General features: G+C 40.1%; 8 non-coding genes across 8 annotated transcripts; 1 reads left to right on the forward strand and 7 right to left on the reverse strand.

The window, feature by feature from the left end:
- Positions 1–779: 779 nt before the first annotated feature.
- TRNAN-GUU (transfer RNA asparagine (anticodon GUU)) lies at positions 780–853 on the reverse strand. Its single transcript has one exon. It is a non-coding gene; the product is annotated as a tRNA-Asn (tRNA).
- A 1011-nt stretch (positions 854–1864) lies between these two features.
- On the reverse strand, positions 1865–1938 carry TRNAN-GUU (transfer RNA asparagine (anticodon GUU)). Its single transcript has one exon. It is a non-coding gene; the product is annotated as a tRNA-Asn (tRNA).
- Positions 1939–3517: 1579 nt separating this feature from the next.
- On the forward strand, positions 3518–3589 carry TRNAT-CGU (transfer RNA threonine (anticodon CGU)). Its single transcript has one exon. It is a non-coding gene; the product is annotated as a tRNA-Thr (tRNA).
- A 772-nt stretch (positions 3590–4361) lies between these two features.
- Positions 4362–4435, reverse strand: TRNAN-GUU (transfer RNA asparagine (anticodon GUU)). Its single transcript has one exon. It is a non-coding gene; the product is annotated as a tRNA-Asn (tRNA).
- A 1011-nt stretch (positions 4436–5446) lies between these two features.
- Positions 5447–5520, reverse strand: TRNAN-GUU (transfer RNA asparagine (anticodon GUU)). The gene has a single exon. It is a non-coding gene; the product is annotated as a tRNA-Asn (tRNA).
- Positions 5521–6694: 1174 nt separating this feature from the next.
- Positions 6695–6768, reverse strand: TRNAN-GUU (transfer RNA asparagine (anticodon GUU)). The gene has a single exon. It is a non-coding gene; the product is annotated as a tRNA-Asn (tRNA).
- Positions 6769–9190: 2422 nt separating this feature from the next.
- Positions 9191–9264, reverse strand: TRNAN-GUU (transfer RNA asparagine (anticodon GUU)). The gene has a single exon. It is a non-coding gene; the product is annotated as a tRNA-Asn (tRNA).
- Positions 9265–10274: 1010 nt separating this feature from the next.
- On the reverse strand, positions 10275–10348 carry TRNAN-GUU (transfer RNA asparagine (anticodon GUU)). Its single transcript has one exon. It is a non-coding gene; the product is annotated as a tRNA-Asn (tRNA).
- Between the last annotated feature and the right edge of the window lie 2271 nt (positions 10349–12619).

Genomic DNA, 12619 nt, shown 5'->3' on the forward strand with positions numbered 1-12619 from the left:
AAACCATCCTCTGCTAGATGTCATTTTTACATAGGGTTAATAACTTCTGTCATTGATGATATTGCATGAAAACAGCATTCTCCCCTCGGACAAACAGCTTTACAGAAAGCAGAGTGGCGCAGCGGAAGCGTGGTGGGCCCATAACCCAGAGGTCGATGGATCGAAACCATCCTCTGCTAGATGTCATTTTTACATAGGGTTAATAACTTCTGTCATTGATGATATTGCATTAAAACAGCATTCTCCCCTCGGACAAACCACGATATGAAAAGCAGAGTGGCGCAGCGGAAGCGTGCTGGGCCCATAACCCAGAGGTCGATGGATCGAAACCATCCTCTGCTGATTTTGTTTTTATAATGTCACTTTTCTGTTTAAGCACAACTGGCGTTGCATAAGATTAATTGGCACGTAGGGTTAACAACTTGTGTCATTTATGATATTGTATGAAAACGGCATTCTCCCCTTGCCAGCCACTATTTTGGTAACGGCTGCCCGAATTATTAACAACATGTAGTATTGTAGACGTGGCCTAAGTTAAAAAACAAAAAATTAATAATAATAATCTAAGCATTCCAAAATTGGCACTATGCCAAGAAGTTTTTCCTGTGTTTTTTCATGGAAGGATTGGCATGCTTTGTCTGGAAAATAACTTTCCACAAGTGGAATAAGAAGATTTAGCTTAATGTTGGAAAGCTTTAAGGATTTTGCATTTCTGTCTTTCAATGTAATCATTGGTGTTGCAAACACAGGAATGAAAGTTTTCAGGAAAACATCCCACTCGTCCCTGGGTGGGCTTGAACCACCAACCTTTCGGTTAACAGCCGAACGCGCTAACCGATTGCGCCACAGAGACAACCACTTGTGACTGTTTTCAGAGAAGCAGTGAGGATTATGACTTTAAACCTTCAGCATTCCAGAGGGCTTAGTGACCATAGCAGAAGAATTGACAGTTGTATCTCAACTGTTTATACATTATTTCATGATGGTGAGAACTTGTACTCCTAAATTGTCTTTACGAATCTTGAAGAAGAGATTTGGAAAAAAAAGTCAGATATTCATGGTTTTTTATCATTTGGGAAGAAAGTGGCAAAAAGTTGGCCCTTTCGAAGCTTGAAGAAGAGATTTGGAGAAAAAAAAGTCAGGAATTAATGTGTTTTATCATTTGTGAAGAAAGCACCGTGAAAAGCAGAGTGGCGCAGCGGAAGCGTGCTGGGCCCATAACCCAGAGGTCGATGGATTGAAACCATCCTCTGCTAGATGTCATTTTTACATAGGGTTAATAACTTCTGTCATTGATGATATTGCATTAAAACAGCATTCTCCCCTCGAACAAACCACTATACTAAAAGCAGAGTGGCGCAGCGGAAGCGTGCTGGGCCCATAACCCAGAAGTCGATGGATCGAAACCATCCTCTGCTAATTTTGTTTTTATAATGTCACTTTTCTGTTTAAGCACAACTGGCGTTGCATAAGATTAATTGGCACGTAGGGTTAACAACTTGTGTCATTTATGATATTGTATGAAAACGGCATTCTCCCCTTGCCAGCCACTATTTTGGTAACGGCTGCCCGAATTATTAACAACATGTAGTATTGTAGACGTGGCCTAAGTTAAAAAACAAAAAATTAATAATAATAATCTAAGCATTCCAAAATTGGCACTATGCCAAGAAGTTTTTCCTGTGTTTTTTCATGGAAGGATTGGCATGCTTTGTCTGGAAAATAACTTTCCACAAGTGGAATAAGAAGATTTAGCTTAATGTTGGAAAGCTTTAAGGATTTTGCATTTCTGTCTTTCAATGTAATCATTAGGTCATTGGTGTTGCAAACACAGGAATGAAAGTTTTCAGGAAAACATCCCACTCGTCCCTGGGTGGGCTTGAACCACCAACCTTTCGGTTAACAGCCGAACGCGCTAACCGATTGCGCCACAGAGACAACCACTTGTAACTGTTTTCAGAGAAGCAGTGAGGATTATGACTTTAAACCTTCAGCATTCCAGAGGGCTTAGTGACCATAGCAGAAGAATTGACAGTTGTATCTCAACTGTTTATACATTATTTCATGATGGTGAGAACTTGTACTCCTAAATTGTCTTTACGAATCTTGAAGAAGAGATTTGGAAAAAAAAGTCAGATATTCATGGTTTTTTATCATTTGGGAAGAAAGTGGCAAAAAGTTGGCACTTTTGAAGCTTGAAGAAGAGATTTGGAGAAAAAAAAGTCAGGAATTAATGTGTTTTATCATTTGTGAAGAAAGCACCATGAAAAGCAGAGTGGCGCAGCGGAAGCGTGCTGGGCCCATAACCCAGAGGTCGATGGATCGAAACCATCCTCTGCTAGATGTAATTTTTACATAGGGTTAATAACTTCTGTCATTGATGATATTGCATGAAAACAGCATTCTCCCCTCGGACAAACAGCTTTACAGAAAGCAGAGTGGCGCAGCGGAAGCGTGCTGGGCCCATAACCCAGAGGTCGATGGATCGAAACCATCCTCTGCTAGATGTCATTTTTACATAGGGTTAATAACTTCTGTCATTGATGATATTGCATTAAAACAGCATTCTCCCCTCGGACAAACCACTATAACAAAAGCAGAGTGGCGCAGCGGAAGCGTGCTGGGCCCATAACCCAGAGGTCGATGGATCGAAACCATCCTCTGCTAATTTTGTTTTTATAATGTCACTTTTCTGTTTAAGCACAACTGGCGTTGCATAAGATTAATTGGCACGTAGGGTTAACAACTTGTGTCATTTATGATATTGTATGAAAACGGCATTCTCCCCTTGCCAGCCACTTTTTTGGTAACGGCTGCCCGAATTATTAACAACATGTAGTATTGTAGACGTGGCCTAAGTTAAAAAATAAAAAATTAATAATAATAATCTAAGCATTCCAAAATAGGCACTATGCCAAGAAGTTTTTCCTGTATTTTTTCATGGAAGGATTGGCATGCTTTGTCTGGAAAATAACTTTCCACAAGTGGAATAAGAAGATTTAGCTTAATGTTGGAAAGCTTTAAGGATTTTGCATTTCTGTCTTTCAATGTAATCATTAGGTCATTGGTGTTGCAAACACAGGAATGAAAGTTTTCAGGAAAACATCCCACTCGTCCCTGGGTGGGCTTGAACCACCAACCTTTCGGTTAACAGCCGAACACGCTAACCGATTGCGCCACAGAGACAACCACTTGTGACTGTTTTCAGAGAAGCAGTGAGGATTATGACTGTAAACCTTCAGCATTCCAGAGGGCTTAGTGACCATAGCAGAAGAATTGACAGTTGTATCTCAACTGTTTATACATTATTTCATGATGGTGAGAACTTGTACTCCTAAATTGTCTTTACGAATCTTGAAGAAGAGATTTGGAAAAAAAAGTCAGATATTCATGGTTTTTTATCATTTGGGAAGAAAGTGGCAAAAAGTTGGCACTTTCGAAGCTTGAAGAAGAGATTTGGAGAAAAAAATGTCAGGAATTAATGTGTTTTATCATTTGTGAAGAAAGCACCATGAAAAGCAGAGTGGCGCAGCGGAAGCGTGCTGGGCCCGTAACCCAGAGGTCGATGGATCGAAACCATCCTCTGCTAGATGTCGTTTCTACATAGGTTTAATAACTTCTGTCATTGATGATATTGCATTAAAACAGCATTCTCCCCTCGGACAAACAGCTTTACAGAAAGCAGAGTGGCGCAGCGGAAGCGTGCTGGGCCCATAACCCAGAGGTCAATGGATCGAAACCATCCTCTGCTAGATGTCATTTTTACATAGGTTTAATAACTTCTGTCATTGATGATATTGCATTAAAACAGCATTCTCCCCTCGGACAAACCACTATAAGAAAAGCAGAGTGGCGCAGCGGAAGCGTGCTGGGCCCATAACCCAGAGGTCGATGGATCGAAACCATCCTCTGCTAGTTTTGTTTTTATAATGTCACTTTTCTGTTTAAGCACAACTGGCGTTGCATAAGATTAATTGGCACGTAGGGTTAACAACTTGTGTCATTTATGATATTGTATGAAAACGGCATTCTCCCCTTGCCAGCCACTATTTTGGTAACGGCTGCCCAAATTATTAACAACATGTAGTATTGTAGACGTGTCCTAAGTTAAAAAAACAAAAAATTAATAATAATAATCTAAGCATTCCAAAATAGGCACTATGCCAAGAAGTTTTTCATGTGTTTTTTCATGGAAGGATTGGCATGCTTTGTCTGGAAAATAACTTTCCACAAGTGGAATAAGAAGATTTGGCTTAATGTTGGAAAGCTTTAAGAATTTTGCATTTCTGTCTTTCAATGTAATCATTAGCTCATTGGTGTTGCAAACACAGGAATGAAAGTTTTCAGGAAAACATTCCACTCGTCCCTGGGTGGGCTTGAACCACCAACCTTTCGGTTAACAGCCGAACGCGCTAACCGATTGCGCCACAGAGACAACCACTTGTGGCTGTTTTCAGAGAAGCAGTGAGGATTATGAATTTAAACCTTCAGCATTCCAGAGGGCTTAGTGACCATAGCAGAAGAATTGACAGTTGTATCTCAACTGTTTATACATTATTTCATGATGGTGAGAACTTGTACTCCTAAATTGTCTTTACGAATCTTGAAGAAGAGATTTGGAAAAAAAAGTCAGATATTCATGGTTTTTTATCATTTGGGAAGAAAGTGGCAAAAAGTTGGCACTTTCGAAGCTTGAAGAAGAGATTTGGAGAAAAAAAAGTCAGGAATTAATGTGTTTTATCATTTGTGAAGAAAGCACCATGAAAAGCAGAGTGGTGCAGTGGAAGCGTGCTGGGCCCATAACCCAGAGGCCGATGGATCGAAACCATCCTCTGCTAGATGTTGTTTTTACATAGGGTTAATAACTTCTGTCATTGATGATATTGCATTAAAACAGCATTCTCCCCTCGGACAAACCACTATATGAAAAGCAGAGTGGCGCAGCGGAAGCGTGCTGGGCCCATAACCCAGAGGTCGATGGATCGAAACCATCCTCTGCTGATTTTGTTTTTATAATGTCACTTTTCTGTTTAAGCACAACTGGCGTTGCATAAGATTAATTGGCACGTAGGGTTAACAACTTGTGTCATTTATGATATTGTATGAAAACGGCATTCTCCCCTTGCCAGCCACTATTTTGGTAACGGCTGCCCGAATTATTAACAACATGTAGTATTGTAGACGTGGCCTAAGTTAAAAAACAAAAAATGAATAATAATAATCTAAGCATTCCAAAATTGGCACTATGCCAAGAAGTTTTTCATGTGTTTTTTCATGGAAGGATTGGCATGCTTTGTCTGGAAAATAACTTTCCACAAGTGGAATAAGAAGATTTAGCTTAATGTTGGAAAGCTTTAAGGATTTTGCATTTCTGTCTTTCAATGTAATCATTAGGTCATTGGTGTTGCAAACACAGGAATGAAAGTTTTCAGGAAAACATCCCACTTGTCCCTGGGTGGGCTTGAACCACCAACCTTTCGGTTAACAGCCGAACGCGCTAACCGATTGCGCCACAGAGACAACCACTTGTGACCCATTTCAGAGAAGCAGTGAGGATTATGACTTTAAACCTTCAGCATTCCAGAGGGCTTAGTGACCATAGCAGAAGAATTGACAGTTGTATCTCAACTGTTTATACATTATTTCATGATGGTGAGAACTTGTACTCCTAAATTGTCTTTACGAATCTTGAAGAAGAGATTTGGAAAAAAAAGTCAGATATTCATGGTTTTTTATCATTTGGGAAGAAAGTGGCAAAAAGTTGGCACTTTCGAAGCTTGAAGAAGAGATTTGGAGAAAAAAAAGTCAGGAATTAATGTGTTTTATCATTTGTGAAGAAAACACCATGAAAAGCAGAGTGGCGCAGCGGAAGCGTGCTGGGCCCATAACCCAGAGGTCGATGGATCGAAACCATCCTCTGCTAGATGTCGTTTTTACATAGGGTTAATAACTTCTGTCATTGATGATATTGCATTAACAATGGACAAACAGCTCGGACAAACAGCTTTACAGAAAGCAGAGTGGCGCAGCGGAAGCGTGCTGTGCCCATAACCCAGAGGTCGATGGATCGAAACCATCCTCTGCTAGATGGCATTTTTACATAGGGTTAATAACTTCTGTCATTGATGATATTGCATTAAAACAGCATTCTCCCCTCGGACAAAACACTATAAGAAAAGCAGAGTGGCGCAGCGGAAGCGTGCTGGGCCCATAACCCAGAGGTCGATGGATCGAAACCATCCTCTGCTAATTTTGTTTTTATAATGTCACTTTTCTGTTTAAGCACAACTGGAGTTGCATAAGATTAATTGGCACGTAGGGTTAACAACTTGTGTCATTTATGATATTGTATGAAAACGGCATTCTCCCCTTGCCAGCCACTATTTTGGTAACGGCTGCCCGAATTATTAACAACATGTAGTATTGTAGACGTGGCCTAAGTTAAAAAACAAAAAATTAATAATAATAATCTAAGCATTCCAAAATTGGCACTATGCCAAGAAGTTTTTCATGTGTTTTTTCATGGAAGGATTGGCATGCTTTGTCTGGAAAATAACTTTCCACAAGTGGAATAAGAAGATTTAGCTTAATGTTGGAAAGCTTTAAGGATTTTGCATTTCTGTCTTTCAATGTAATCATTAGCTCATTTGTGTTGCAAACACAGGAATGAAAGTTTTCAGGAAAACATCCCGCTCGTCCCTGGGTGGGCTTGAACCACCAACCTTTCGGTTAACAGCCGAACGCGCTAACCGATTGCGCCACAGAGACAACCACTTGTGACTGTTTTCAGAGAAGCAGTGAGGATTATGACTTTAAACCTTCAGCATTCCAGAGGGCTTAGTGACCATAGCAGAAGAATTGACAGTTGTATCTCAACTGTTTATACATTATTTCATGATGGTGAGAACTTGTACTCCTAAATTGTCTTTACGAATCTTGAAGAAGAGATTTGGAAAAAAAAGTCAGATATTCATGGTTTTTTATCATTTGGGAAGAAAGTGGCAAAAAGTTGGCACTTTCGAAGCTTGAAGAAGAGATTTGGAGAAAAAAAAGTCAGGAATTAATGTGTTTTATCATTTGTGAAGAAAGCACCATGAAAAGCAGAGTGGCGCAGCGGAAGCGTGCTGGGCCCATAACCCAGAGGTCGATGGATCGAAACCATCCTCTGCTAGATGTCGTTTTTACATAGGGTTAATAACTTCTGTCATTGATGATATTGCATTAAAACAGCATTCTCCCCTCGGACAAACAGCTTTACAGAAAGCAGAGTGGCGCAGCGGAAGCGTGCTGGGCCCATAACCCAGAGGTCAATGGATCGAAACCATCCTCTGCTAGATGTCATTTTTACATAGGGTTAATAACTTCTGTCATTGATGATATTGCATTAAAACAGCATTCTCCCCTCGGACAAACCACTATAAGAAAAGCAGAGTGGCGCAGCGGAAGCGTGCTGGGCCCATAACCCAGAGGTCGATGGATCGAAACCATCCTCTGCTAATTTTGTTTTTATAATGTCACTTTTCTGTTTAAGCACAACTGGCGTTGCATAAGATTAATTGGCACGTAGGGTTAACAACTTGTGTCATTTATGATATTGTATGAAAACAGCATTCTCCCCTTGCCAGCCACTATTTTGGTAACGGCTGCCCGAATTATTAACAACATGTAGTATTGTAGACGTGGCCTAAGTTAAAAAACAAAAAATTAATAATAATAATCTAAGCATTCCAAAATAGGCACTATGCCAAGAAGTTTTTCATGTGTTTTTTCATGGAAGGATTGGCATGCTTTGTCTGGAAAATAACTTTCCACAAGTGGAATAAGAAGATTTAGCTTAATGTTGGAAAGCTTTAAGGATTTTGCATTTCTGTCTTTCAATGTAATCATTAGCTCATTGGTGTTGCAAACACAGGAATGAAAGTTTTCAGGAAAACATCCCACTCGTCCCTGGGTGGGCTTGAACCACCAACCTTTCGGTTAACAGCCGAACACGCTAACCGATTGCGCCACAGAGACAACCACTTGTGAGTGGTTTCAGAGAAGCAGTGAGGATTATGACTTTAAACCTTCAGCATTCCAGAGGGCTTAGTGACCATAGCAGAAGAATTGTCAGTTGTATCTCAACTCTTTATACATTATTTCATGATGGTGAGAACTTGTACTCCTAAATTGTCTTTACGAATCTTGAAGAAGAGATTTGGAAAAAAAAGTCAGATATTCATGGTTTTTTATCATTTGGGAAGAAAGTGGCAAAAAGTTGGCACTTTCGAAGCTTGAAGAAGAGATTTGGAGAAAAAAAAGTCAGGAATTAATGTGTTTTATCATTTGTGAAAAAAGCACCATGAAAAGCAGAGTGGCGCAGCGGACGCTTGCTGGGCCCATAACCCAGAGGTCGATGGATCGAAACCATCCTCTGCTAGATGTCATTTTTACATAGGGTTAATTACTTCTGTCATTGATGATATTGCATGAAAACAGCATTCTCCCCTCGGACAAACAGCTTTACAGAAAGCAGAGTGGCGCAGCGGAAGCGTGCTGGGCCCATAACCCAGAGGTCGATGGATCGAAACCATCCTCTGCTAGATGTCATTTTTACATAGGGTTAATAACTTCTGTCATTGATGATATTGCATTAAAACAGCATTCTCCCCTCGGACAAGCCACTATAAAAAAAGAAGAGTGGCGCAGCGGAAGCGTGCTGGGCCCATAACCCAGAGGTCAATGGATCGAAACCATCCTCTGCTAATTTTGTTTTTATAATGTCACTTTTCTGTTTAAGCACAACTGGCGTTGCATAAGATTAATTGGCACGTAGGGTTAACAACTTGTGTCATTTATGATATTGTATGAAAACGGCATTCTCCCCTTGCCAGCCACTATTTTGGTAACGGCTGCCCGAATTATTAACAACATGTAGTATTGTAGACGTGGCCTAAGTTAAAAAACAAAAAATTAATAATAATAATCTAAGCATTCCAAAATTGGCACTATGCCAAGAAGTTTTTCATGTGTTTTTTCATGGAAGGATTGGCATGCTTTGTCTGGAAAATAACTTTCCACAAGTGGAATAAGAAGATTTAGCTTAATGTTGGAAAGCTTTAAGGATTTTGCATTTCTGTCTTTCAATGTAATCATTAGCTCATTGGTGTTGCAAACACAGGAATGAAAGTTTTCAGGAAAACATCCCACTCGTCCCTGGGTGGGCTTGAACCACCAACCTTTCGGTTAACAGCCGAACGCGCTAACCGATTGCGCCACAGAGACAACCACTTGTGACTGTTTTCAGAGAAGCAGTGAGGATTATGACTTTAAACCTTCAGCATTCCAGAGGGCTTAGTGACCATAGCAGAAGAATTGACAGTTGTATCTCAACTGTTTATACATTATTTCATGATGGTGAGAACTTGTACTCCTAAATTGTCTTTACGAATCTTGAAGAAGAGATTTGGAAAAAAAAGTCAGATATTCATGGTTTTTTATCATTTGGGAAGAAAGTGGCAAAAAGTTGGCCCTTTCGAAGCTTGAAGAAGAGATTTGGAGAAAAAAAAGTCAGGAATTAATGTGTTTTATCATTTGTGAAGAAAGCACCATGAAAAGCAGAGTGGCGCAGCGGAAGCGTGCTGGGCCCATAACCCAGAGGTCGATGGATCGAAACCATCCTCTGCTAGATGTCATTTTTACATAGGGTTAATAACTTCTGTCATTGATGATATTGCATTAAAACAGCATTCTCCCCTCGGACAAACCACTATAACAAAAGCAGAGTGGCGCAGCGGAAGCGTGCTGGGCCCATAACCCAGAGGTCGATGGATCGAAACCATCCTCTGCTAATTTTGTTTTTATAATGTCACTTTTCTGTTTAAGCACAACTGGCGTTGCATAAGATTAATTGGCACGTAGGGTTAACAACTTGTGTCATTTATGATATTGTATGAAAACGGCATTCTCCCTTGCCAGCCACTTTTTTGGTAACGGCTGCCCGAATTATTAACAACATGTAGTATTGTAGACGTGGCCTAAGTTAAAAAACAAAAAATTAATAATAATAATCTAAGCATTCCAAAATTGGCACTATGCCAAGAAGTTTTTCCTGTGTTTTTTCATGGAAGGATTGGCATGCTTTGTCTGGAAAATAACTTTCCACAAGTGGAATAAGAAGATTTAGCTTAATGTTGGAAAGCTTTAAGGATTTTGCATTTCTGTCTTTCAATGTAATCATTAGGTCATTGGTGTTGCAAACACAGGAATGAAAGTTTTCAGGAAAACATCCCACTCGTCCCTGGGTGGGCTTGAACCACCAACCTTTCGGTTAACAGCCGAACGCGCTAACCGATTGCGCCACAGAGACAACCACTTGTGACTGTTTTCAGAGAAGCAGTGAGGATTATGACTTTAAACCTTCAGCATTCCAGAGGGCTTAGTGACCATAGCAGAAGAATTGACAGTTGTATCTCAACTGTTTATACATTATTTCATGATGGTGAGAACTTGTACTCCTAAATTGTCTTTACGAATCTTGAAGAAGAGATTTGGAAAAAAAAGTCAGATATTCATGGTTTTTTATCATTTGGGAAGAAAGTGGCAAAAAGTTGGCACTTTTGAAGCTTGAAGAAGAGATTTGGAGAAAAAAAAGTCAGGAATTAATGTGTTTTATCATTTGTGAAGAAAGCACCATGAAAAGCAGAGTGGCGCAGCGGAAGCGTGCTGGGCCCATAACCCAGAGGTCGATGGATTGAAACCATCCTCTGCTAGATGTCATTTTTACATAGGGTTAATAACTTCTGTCATTGATGATATTGCATGAAAACAGCATTCTCCCCTCGGACAAACAGCTTTACAGAAAGCAGAGTGGCGCAGCGGAAGCGTGCTGGGCCCATAACCCAGCGGTCGATGGATTGAAACCATCCTCTGCTAGATGTCATTTTTACATAGGGTTAATAACTTCTGTCATTGATGATATTGCATTAAAACAGCATTCTCCCCTCGGACAAACCACTATACTAAAAGCAGAGTGGCGCAGCGGAAGTGTGCTGGGCCCATAACCGAGAGGTCGATGGATTGAAACCATCCTCTGCTAATTTTGTTTTTATAATGTCACTTTTCTGTTTAAGCACAACTGGCGTTGCATAAGATTAATTGGCACGTAGGGTTAACAACTTGTGTCATTTATGATATTGTATGAAAACGGCATTCTCCCCTTGCCAGCCACTATTTTGGTAACGGCTGCCCGAATTATTAACAACATGTAGTATTGTAGACGTGGCCTAAGTTAAAAAACAAAAAATTAATAATAATAATCTAAGCATTCCAAAATTGGCACTATGCCAAGAAGTTTTTCCTGTGTTTTTTCATGGAAGGATTGGCATGCTTTGTCTGGAAAATAACATTCCACTTGTGGAATAAGAAGACTTAGCTTAATGTTGGAAAGCTTTAAGAATTTTGCATTTCTGTCTTTCAATGTAATCATTAGGTCATTGGTGTTGCAAGCACAGGAATGAAAGCTTTCAGGAAAACATCCTACTCGTCCCTGGGTGGGCTTGAACCACCAACCTTTCGGTTAACAGCCAAACACGCTAACCTATTGCGCCACAGAGACAACCACTTGTGACTGTTTTCAGAGAAGCAGTGAGGATTATGACTTTAAACCTTCAGCATTCCAGAGGGCTTAGTGACCATAGCAGAAGAATTGACAGTTGTATCTCAACTGTTTATACATTATTTCATGATGGTGAGAACTTGTACTCCTAAATTGTCTTTACGAATCTTGAAGAAGAGATTTGGAAAAAAAAGTCAGATATTCATGGTTTTTTATCATTTGGGAAGAAAGTGGCAAAAAGTTGGCACTTTCGAAGCTTGAAGAAGAGATTTGGAGAAAAAAAAGTCAGGAATTAATGTGTTTTATCATTTGTGAAAAAAGCACCATGAAAAGCAGAGTGGCGCAGCGGAAGCGTGCTGGGCCCATAACCCAGAAGTCAATGGATTGAAACCATCCTCTGCTAGATGTCATTTTTACATAGGGTTAATAACTTCTGTCATTGATGATATTGCATGAAAACAGCATTCTCCCCTCGGACAAACAGCTTTACAGAAAGCAGAGTGGCGCAGCGGAAGCGTGGTGGGCCCATAACCCAGAGGTCGATGGATCGAAACCATCCTCTGCTAGATGTCATTTTTACATAGGGTTAATAACTTCTGTCATTGATGATATTGCATTAAAACAGCATTCTCCCCTCGGACAAACCACGATATGAAAAGCAGAGTGGCGCAGCGGAAGCGTGCTGGGCCCATAACCCAGAGGTCGATGGATCGAAACCATCCTCTGCTGATTTTGTTTTTATAATGTCACTTTTCTGTTTAAGCACAACTGGCGTTGCATAAGATTAATTGGCACGTAGGGTTAACAACTTGTGTCATTTATGATATTGTATGAAAACGGCATTCTCCCCTTGCCAGCCACTATTTTGGTAACGGCTGCCCGAATTATTAACAACATGTAGTATTGTAGACGTGGCCTAAGTTAAAAAACAAAAAAATAATAATAATAATCTAAGCATTCCAAAATTGGCACTATGCCAAGAAGTTTTTCCTGTGTTTTTTCATGGAAGGATTGGCATGCTTT

This window comes from Spea bombifrons, chromosome 3 (assembly GCF_027358695.1).
Source record: "Spea bombifrons isolate aSpeBom1 chromosome 3, aSpeBom1.2.pri, whole genome shotgun sequence".
Lineage (NCBI taxonomy): Eukaryota > Metazoa > Chordata > Amphibia > Anura > Pelobatidae > Spea > Spea bombifrons.